Genomic DNA, 10683 nt, shown 5'->3' with positions numbered 1-10683 from the left:
GCACGAGCAGACCTGCGTTGCTGTCCCAGCTCTGCAGTGCCGCTGTTAAGGCATAGCCTGTACCTCTGAGGCTGCAACTGGACTAAATAAGAAGCCACAGATAAAGAAACTTGTAAAATGCAAAATGTTCTCTATAAAATAAAGAAACTCCTACTGCTGATACTTTCAGGGATTTCTTGGGGGCAAGGTGGGGGTCGCTGACTGAGGATCAAACTTCATGCACGTCAGGCAAGCACTCTACCACTGCACATACCCTTAGTCCTTTTTAAAGTGTATTTTGAGCTAAGATCTCACTAAGTTGCCTGGAATTAGTCTAGAATTTGCAAATCTTTTTTCCACAGCCTCTCGTGTAACTGGATTCTAGGGGTTAAGCTCACTGGTATTTGCATAGGTGAGGAAAGTGAGGTGCAGAGGTCTTTGGGGGTGATCAACAACATTTGCAGAGGTGGATGTTCTGACCCTTCAAGCAAGACAAGCAGGCTGCTTTCAGAGATGAAACCAACACTTGTCTGCAGAGCCCAGCCTTTCTGCTAGAGCCATCTTCGCTATAGGAGCTGGACTGGACTGATAAACAGAGCCAGCGGCCCCTCCTGCGAGGATGCCAAACATGCAGGTTTGTCGTAGGAAGCCCTGGGGAGGCAAGAGGAAGAGCTTGGAGAACATGTGGAAAATTGGGCCAGACAAGCGAAAAGAAAAACACATCAGTTGGTGTGAAGAGAAGAGGATACAGAGACACAATCCATAGCTTTAAATGTTTCCGTGCCCCTGTGCCAGGAAGGTGAAAGCGACCTTTGGCAGGGCCAGCCCAATTCCAAGGCCCAGGCTGCTGCAGCAGAATGCCTGTCCCCTCTCTGCCCCAACCCTACACAGATAATGACTGCGACAACATCACTCCAATGCAAACACGCAGGGCTCCCACAGCTTGGCTTCTGTGTTGGTCTGCAGAAAGGATGCCATGGCCTGGTGACAATTTTTTTTTGAAGTAAGATGGCTTTCCTGCCAACAGCCTGTGGTTTGTTGAGCAAAGCAATTGCCTCCTTGAGTCTGACTCTCCAGCAAGGCATCTCGTGAAAGAGTTATAAAGACCTTTCCAGGTTTAGAAATGTGCAAGGCTGCGGGCAAAGAAGCTAACAGCACAAACATTTCCTCAGTTGAACTAGTTGCCAAGGACTGTCTTACATATTTTATGCTTATCATCGCTGTTAGCCTTAGGGTTTCCTTTTAAGGGATACATTATTGTTTCTGATTTAGAGAGGAGCAGTGTGAGGCTCACAGAGACTTGGGACTTTTCCAAGGTCACACAGTCACCAAGTCGGGATTGAAAATCACGTCTGTTGCCCTTCCAAGACTGTGGCAGACAAGCAGTAATTGACAGGTTTGCCCCGTGAACGCGATGCCATAGGACATGGACTGGTTTCTTTCACAAACTTGTCCCATACTCCACTGAAGAGAGAACATAAACAATGTGCCATTGCTGGCACATGCTGAGCAGGTGGAACGCACCTCTTCTAAAGTCTATGCTCACTGATGTCACCTTGATATTTCCAAATTGGCCAGCATACAAGTATGCACATCACAGAAGCAGAAAACAAACAGACAAACAAAAACCAAGCAGAAGTCAGGGCCTTGGCCCCACAGCCATTCGTCTTGGTAGTGGATCAGAATTTCCTCATTTTCCTCTCTAGCTGAGACGGTAACCTGACGTGGCTGTGATGTCTGGGTGTACCTTCTCTTGTTAACCTGGGTTAGACTGGTGGGGACATTATAAGTGAATGCTGACAGGAGTTAAGGAAGACCCTTCCAGTCACATAGCACATTTTTTCATTTCCGCAAATTGCCTAAATGATTCTGACACCCACTATGGCGTGGAAACACCTGAACTAAACTGCAAACAAACTGAGGATTTCTTCCTTGACCTTCCTCCTGAGGACAGGAGAAAGGAAGAAGCATAAACAGACAAATGAAATCAGATCTTGAATGGTGGCTGTCAAATAGATGTGGCTGTGTGGCCCCGTTTTGTCTCCTATGAAGTTGGGGTGAGTCCCTCCTTGCCGGGAAGACACTGAGATGGTGGTTCTCTGCAATGGCTCTGCAAGAGATGGAACTGTACAACATGTGGCTCTGTGATGACAAAAATAGGACAAGGATGTTGGTTCCATGTTCCTTGGAGTACTGGGGAACACCGTCCTTTCACTTTCTGCTCCCGCATCCTATTTTTGAACCTGGTACGTTTTGGCCTAAGGATTAAATGACCCAGGAGCCAACTGACTTTGTGCGGCAGCCCTGACTCCAGCATTCCCAGCAGCTCTGGTCCTCGCAGCCGCCGACCTCCTCCGGTGCTAGCCGCAGCCCCATCAGAGATGGCACCATCCCCACTCTCTAACCAGTTTACTTCCCAAAGCCTGGCTTCGCTTTTTATGTAGTGGCTGTCCTACCTCAAGAGGCTACTTGATTTCAATATAAACATGTCCCTTTCTCCCCTGAGTCTGGAGGCAGGCCAGCCCAGCTCAGGCAGCAAAGTCTCCTGGCCACAAAAGCAAGTCCTCAATGCTGTGGGGCAGAGGCTAAAGTCCTTAGGGACTCTTGCTATGATCTCGCCAGCTGATGGGACTTCATGGGGTCTCTGATTCCTCATCTGGAGTTTCCAGGCATTTTGTGTGGGGTGATTCTTTATTGTCCTGGACATGGTAGGAAGTTTAGCATTCCTGATTCTCAGCCACCAAATGCCAAAATTCTGCTTGTCACTGTGATAGCACCAAACATCCACACACATTCCTAGATGGCTTTGGGGGAATTTGGCTCTGCTCTGGGATTGCATTGTGGAGACCTCAGTTTCTTCATCAGACAGATATACCAGAGAGAGTCCCCTGAACGGAGGGACCTTTGCTCAGCCTCAGGAATAGCCTGGAGCTGGAAGCAGAGGCTGAGTATGCTCTGTTCTGCTCGGACTAAAGCTCCACTTAGATTTATTCAACTTACAGAAGCTCTACAAAATGACTTGTCTGGAGAAAACCTCCTGTGGCTAAAAAAAAGTGTGAAAACCACTGCACTGGACCAGAGGTTGCTAAATGACAGCCCCAAAGCCCAGTGCACTCCGCAGACATGTTTTGTTTGGCATGGGATTTTGAGATAGTTGGAGTTAACATTTAGAAATCTGGAATTTAGGCTTTTGGAAAAAAAATAAAAACAAAAAACAAGGGGACAGGAAGAACTGGCAACACTGAGCCCAGATTTCTACAGGGCAGCAGTGAGCCAGGCTGACCAAGGCTGCCCACTTAGGTGGCGCCTGCATCGGCCCTTGTTCCCCTTACTTGTCTGGCCTTGTAGATGTCCGAGTGTCCAGTACTTGGATTAGGTCCATAGTTGTCCACCCAGAGCTCCTGCAGAAGCTTTAAAGCTCTGTGCTGGGGACCTAAGCCAGACTAACTTTCACTGTGTTTGGGGTGGGGTGTAGGTGTGATACTTTAAATATCTCCCAGGCGACTTTACTGTGCAGGCAGGCAGGAGGGCCAGCAGACTCCAGCTGATCTTACTGTAAGGAGCTCACATTCTGGAGCAGCTCCTGCCTCCCCTCCTCACGCCCGCAAATGTCCCTCAGCCTTTGTCTCCCCTCGTTGCTGTGACTCTTTCCCATCAACCCTCTCACTCAAGTTAGTGAGTTCTTACTCAGCAGAGCACTGTCCTTCCTCCCACCGGCCTTGGTGCTTCCTGACTGAACGCAGTCAGTGTTGTAAACCCCGCAAGCCCCACTGCTCACCAGCTCCCATCTGGCCACAGAAGCAAGTCCACACTCCTGCTTAGCACGGTGTCTGGACCGACAGCTTCCAAGACCCTCCTCTCTGGACTCCATTCTCCTAAGTGACAGAAAGCAACCCATGAAGCAGTGGTTCTCAGTCTCAGCACTTTTGCCATTTGGGGATGCCTAATTTTTTTGTCTAGAGGTTACCTTGTGCACTGAAAGGTTTTCAATAACATCCCGGACCTCTATGTCCCTTATGGGCAAAATCCCACTCATCTGAATATCACTGCTGTAAAGTAACTCAAGCTCTTTCTGTTTCTTCAGGCTTGGACGGAGTACTAATGCTCCAGTTCTTATGCCATCAATTTGCTCTGTAATCCCTGAGATGCCCACTTCCCTTCGTATCTGCAGTGGGACGGTTCCAGGGTCCCTTAAGGACATCAAAATCTGTGGCTGCTCAAGTCCCTTGTATAAATTGCCATTGTGTTTGAATATAAACTACTCACATCCTTCCATATACTTTAGGTCATCGTTGGGTTATGTACAAAGTATACTTGTTGTTCTCTGGCATTGTTTAGGGATTTGTGACAAGAAAAAGTCTATGCGTGTACAGTAGATGCAAATTTCTTTTTCTGCAATAGTTTTGATGTGAGGTTGGTGTTGTAGTCAGGGGTTGTACACAGAGAACAATTAGGATCAAGACATGGAGTTTATAATATTATTTTTATAATGGTCACCGGGAGTTAACACAGGAAAATGCAGGAAATCTATCCGCAACACCAAAGACATAGATTATTTAGTCAAGAGCCTAAACCCCACGGCAATGTCCCACATGAGTCCAGATAAAAATCCAGAGCTCAGGACAATGCCTCCCACGAGTCCAACTGGAGGTCCAGGGCCCACAAGAAGGATTCACACCAGTCTCTTTTACGGATCCATGCCAGGAAGACCCAAGGGTCAGTGGTGGAAGCCAGAAAGTCTATGCCAGCAGGATGAAGGAGCTGTGCTAGTGGGATGAGGGTTCTGCGCTGGAGCCGAGAAGTCACACTCACAACAAAGAGCGGGGCTGTCCTGAAAGGCATCACAGCTGTCCTCAGCGACACGGAGGCCCCGAGCTCCTCCGACAACAAGCACAGTCGGGTACGTGCCAAGAAGCAGCATGACAAGTTCATCCTGGAGATGAAGCAGCACATGTCTTCCCTTCTGGAGCCAGGAAGCAATGCTCCATGTGAGGACCAAGGCTTCTCCAGGAGAACCAACAGTTCAGACAGCAACTCGTAGGAGTTGCTCCTCCTAAAGCCTTAACACCTCAACCCTCAACACCTCCCTTCTTCTCCACCTATTTATCCTGGCAACTTTCCTCAGGTGGAGCATCTTCGCCCAATGCCATGCTGATGTAATCCAGATGGCATTAAATTGACCACCAGTTCTTAATCTATAACAGTTGGTGACATTCACAGATGTGTAAACCGTGGAAATGGATGGCTGACTATAGAATAAATAAATCCCTTCCATCCCACTGAATTCCAGTTTCGTTACCATCTTAGTTGTATATCCGAAGCTAGGCATGGCGGCCCAGGCCGGTAATCCCTACTACTCAGGAGGTGCATGTAAAATTGCTAGTTCGATATAATCGAGGCACCATGTAGAGACCCTGTCTCAAAATAAAACAAAGAAAACAAGTAAAAATAATGACATATCTATTCAGTTAATTGTTTAAATATTTAGAAGTCTCCTTTGTTTCTTTTAGATAGTCAAATGATCAGTGCATCTTACAGGTTTTACATCATAAATATATCAGACTCCTCCACTTTTTGCATCTCTACTTGTACCAATTTTGTCTATCATTTTTCCTTTCGCCTAGACAGCTGTGGTAGCCTCATTCTCTCTTGTAACTATATCGTACTCAGAAGTATTTTCAAGACTGTAAACTAAATCATGCGGCTTACTGTGTAAGAGCCTTTAAAGCATTCTCATCCTTGAAATCAAACCAAAACTCCTATGAAGGCCCATGAGACTGATCTGGCCCCAGCCAACCTTCCAGCTATTCCCAAAATAACTTTTCATTTATTTCATTTCCAGCAAGCTTAACTACCTTTCACTTTTTCAATGTATAAAACACTTTCTTGCCTCAGGGCCTTTGCATATCCTGTTCTTTCACTCTATCTTTTTTTTTACACCTTTTTTTTACACATGGTTGTTTCTTTGTCAAGATTCAGATTTCATTTGAAGTACCACTTCACCTTGTCACCCCCTAAGGTATGCAAAATCAACGAACTACTACAAACTATAGGAATCTCAGTTACTTATTAGTTTCCTTGCTATCATGCATCATACACCATTAGTACATGTGAGATTGGGCACCTCACTTGTATCACTGCATCCTGGATCTTAGCCCGGTGCTTGCCTCATGGCATAAACACAGTAAGTCATTGTTGCAGGAATTCACTAGTGGCTAAGCAAACACATCAGAACCCGGACTCCGCAAGGCCCTCCTAGCAAACGATGACTGACATCCTTCCCTCTGATATTTCAAGATGCCACAGGCTCTGCATCAGGAAAATGTCAATTCACAGTGCGCTGCTGGGAATTCCATGAGTCATCGAGGGGATTAATACTATCTTCGTGCCTCTGTGACCATAATAGGCCTTCTTTGGTGAAGTAATACTGATTTCTTACATGGCAGAGCTAGAAAGAACTCGGAGGCTAGCAAAGCACAGTTTCTTCCTGGCAGAGAGGAATGAATTGTTTACTGCTGTTATTCACTTAGAGTTGCCAACAAACCATATTAAAAGTTTAAGAAGAGAAAAACTCTCTTGCCTGGTGAGTGGAACCACCTTGAACCATCGGTACTGCTGTTCCATGGGCCAGGTGTGAGGACCCGGGGGCTGAGCCAGAAAATCTGGCCCGGACTTGGTGCCAACAGAGAGAAAGAGATCACACTGTATGATCATCATCATCGGCCCTGAGTGTGGCACAAAACTTGTCTCAAAGAGTTTGTGGTTGCTCACATCCTATCAAAGGGGAGTTATCTAGGGAAATTATATCCCCTATTTCCTCAATTCCAAGTAGATAGGGTTTAATGGCAAGCTTTCATCATCTGCCCATGAAATGGAGATGTCATGTATTACTAAAGAGAAAAGTTAAAGGACTACAAGGGAAAAAGGAGGCCCAAGGGTCACAAGAAAGGAAGGAGGCCAAACGGGAAGTTCAAGTTGTTACAGGAGGCTAATTAGAGGCCCCGCAGTTCAAGGAGGAGGCGACAGGTCAAGGAACCACCGAGGTCCTCCCAGGCTCTGTCTCCCTCTGCCAAGAGTTTGGCAGGGGACATTGGCCGTCTCTTTCCTCTTCCGGTGCTCTGTAAAATGGAAAGGGTAAAATACATAGTCCTGAAATAATTTCCAGAGTCCTATTTATTTGTTACTTTTTGATTCAAAGCCACAGCCAGATCCCTGGGCAGAGCTGAGGCTGTGCTTTAATACCCCTTTCCGTCCCTAGCTGACAAAGGTCCCGGGCAGGAGTGACAGGCTGAGTCACAGATGGTAAAATTCAAAGGTGCTCTCTTTATTTAGGTAACTAGCTGGGTGCTGTGGATTCCTGGTGACTCCTGACTGCCTCCCTTCTTCTTTCTCTGGATCCTAAAACTTGTGGGATTAAAACCAATAATGAAAGACCTTGAGTGCGTATACGTGCTTTTTGAAGATTATAAAATGCTTTTACATACTTCCTTTCATGTAAGACTCATAACAAACCTGAGTGGTGTTATTCTTCTCAAATTACCAACAAGGAAACTAAGTCTTCTGAGAGCCTAAGTGATTTGCCCAAGGTCATTTGCCGAGCCAGTGCACTGCTCCAAGCTCTGCTCGCCATCCCAAGGCCTGGGCGCTGTAGGCTCCCTTCCCCCATTGCTTCAAGGAGGGTTTGTCTAGTGGGGACCAATGATAGGAGACAAGGAGAGGAGGGGAGAAGCTGGCATTTACCCTCTTTTTTTCAGCCTCTGGTGGCGTTTCTGCGGTGGTTTCATGTCCTGGGCATCTCCATATCCTGCCAGCCATCCTGGCTTCCCAAATCTGATAGCACCACCTTGGCTTGGGTTCTTCCAGGCTCAGGAGGAGGAGTAACCTTCTGCTGCTCTCATGGTGTCCCATCTTCTGTTTAACTTCTCAGCCTTTCTATTATCCATACAACCATATCCCTATAACAGCAGCCCTCTCACCCACACCCATCAGTGATACGTTCCAAGGCCACGTGAAAGTGGATGTCAGAAGCCATAACTGATAACAGAGACTGCTACTGAATAACAAGGGGAGAGTGCGGTATACAGTGTGGATACACTGGACAAGGGTGACTCACGGGGCTGGGTGGGCTAGAGAGGGCTGGGGGGAGATTTCATCATGCTGCTCAGAGTGATGTGCAATCTAAAACATACACATTATTTCTTTCTGGAATTTTTCATTTAATTGTTTTGTCCCTTCTTTCCTCCCTCCAACCCATCCCCTTTCTCATTTGAACATTTTCTTCAGGTTTCCTAAAGGGATAAAGAGAGAGGCAGCGGGGAGAAAGGGAAACAAAGCTTTTGTAAACAAAGAGGAAAGACAGGCTGAAGGGAAGAAAATAGGGGAAAAAAAGAAGCAAGATCTACCATGCTCAGGTACAGTTTCTTTATCATGAATATTATCACTGTGTATATCTAAAATGCAACGATAAAAGAAAAAGAAAATAGTTTCTGATTCTTCTGACCACCGAAAACAAAAATGAAAGAAACTGAAACTGATGATAAAGTGAAAATTGTGTATTGAATTTCTTGTATTGAAAGACCTAAGGCTGTTGTTATTTTCCTGGTTGAATTCTGCCTGGACAATCATTGCTATAAGGGTCACAAGTACGACAGGAACAGACCCTGAGAGTTTAGCAGATGGGTCCAGGTGTATGAACACGCATTTGGCTACTGCATAGGGAGGGCCTCTTTGTCTGGAACTGAACTTACACATCTTTGGAGCTTGAAGCTCAAAAGCACAGAGTCTGACATATAGCAGCCACCAGTAAATATTCGCTGATCTGCTAAGTTCATATGGCAAAACGAACCCAATCAAAGTGACTGTTTAGTTCATCTCTGCACCTCTAAGTATCTGTTACACTCAGACATAAGAAATACAGGTCTTTCCAGGCTATGACTTGTATCAGTGAGCCATTTTGCTGCATAATGTAATGCCACCCATGGGAACTGGCATCATTCCTGATTTCTATAGGAATCCTGGGCTTTGAATCTTCAAAGCTATTTTACATGACAAGGTATTAATTAGTTAAAACTTGGCCAATAGTACAACTGCCAGAAAAAACAAAGTGGTGAGAACTCAGTGAAAGACATGGGCAAACACATACAGAAGCGCTCTAAAATTATTTGCAGTTCTGGGTGCTGGTGGAGGAAGAGTTCAACAGCATTAGCCTCGGGAGGCCTGGTTGTGGCCACTGCTCTCCTACTGACCTCTGGGTGGTCACTTCCCTTTGGTCCTCAGTTTCCTCACTGGCAAAACAAGGAAGTAAGGCTTCTTGAGAACCAAGCCTAATTTTATTGTCACATCAAGTAAGGTCTCACCTAATCTGGCCCCAACTTACCTTCCCAGCCTTCTGCCCAGGGCACCTGCTCAGCCAGCTGCCCGCCAGCTGGGCCTTGGCCATCTTACTTCCTCTGTTCCTTTTTTCTGCTTTCTTTATACCAGTATGTGACACTGCTTATTTCTCCTCTCATGTGCATTATTTCAGATTCCTCCTCCTTCGAGGATGAAAATACAAGATCTCTTATCATCAGGAGTAGCGCGGAGCCCTGATTAAGACAGTAGTCTGGAGCCAGTATGATGGCCTTCAACCCTGGGCCAGCAATCCATTAGCCAGGTGAGAGGGGCACATTATTTACTGCCTCAGTTTCCGCATTTACAAAGTTGCCGCACTAATGTTTACACTAAATTTCATAAGTGGAAATACCTGGCTGATTTCCATTTCCCTGGGGGGGAGGGCACAAAAGGAATTACTGGCTGGTGAATAAATGTTATTGGAACCATAAACATAACAGGAATCAACAGACACAGCACTGTGCATGTGTGTGTGTGTGTGTGTGTGTGTGTGTGTGTGTGTGTGTGTGTGCATGTATTTTCCTATTAAGCAGTGAGAGTTTTTCCACGATGATCTAACCTTATGTATTTTTGTCTCTGCAGATTCTAGTGAAGTGATTGACATGGCAGGCATTAGTAAATGCTATCTGACATTTAATCCTGGCAGGAATTAAATTAGGTAATGCACTCTGTGCCTATACATGACACGGAGATTCTCAGTGTGCAACTATTATAATTATTAAATATTATCTGTGTCCCACAAGACTTTGTACTTTGTTATTATTATTTTTTGGTACCAGGAATAAAATTCAGAACCACGCACTTGCCAGGCAGGCACTGTGGTGCTGAGCTATAGACCCAGCTGTGCTTCACTGTTAAAGCAGTGGTTATATTGTCTTACTGTTACTATATTTTAGTATCCTCTATTAAACCACGAATGTGTAAAAGATAATGTGCCATTTTATGGACTGGATTGTGTTCCTTCAGAATTCACATTTTCAAGCCACAATTCCCAGTATCTCAGAATGTGACTGTAGTTAGTGACAGAACTTTAAAAAAGTGAGTAAATTAAAATGAAATTGTGAGGTACTGATCCTTAATATTAACTGATTGGTGACCTTATGAAAAGAGAGGGTGAGGACATTCAGAGACACAGAGAAAGTCCCTGTAAAGGTTGGCCAACTGTAAGTGTTGGAGAGAGGCTCATGTCAGAGGAAACCAACCCCACAGACATATAGACTTTAAATTCTAGTGAGAGCTGGGTGTGGTGGCCCACTCCTACAATTCCAGCACTTAGAAGGCTGAGGCAGGAGGGTTGTCATGAGTTCAAGGCCA

The sequence above is a fragment of the Cavia porcellus genome, unplaced genomic scaffold, assembly GCF_034190915.1.
Source record: "Cavia porcellus strain 051 isolate PalLab524CR breed Dunkin Hartley unplaced genomic scaffold, mCavPor4.1 scaffold_21, whole genome shotgun sequence".
Taxonomy (NCBI): domain Eukaryota; kingdom Metazoa; phylum Chordata; class Mammalia; order Rodentia; family Caviidae; genus Cavia; species Cavia porcellus.
This window is presented reverse-complemented; position numbering follows the sequence as displayed.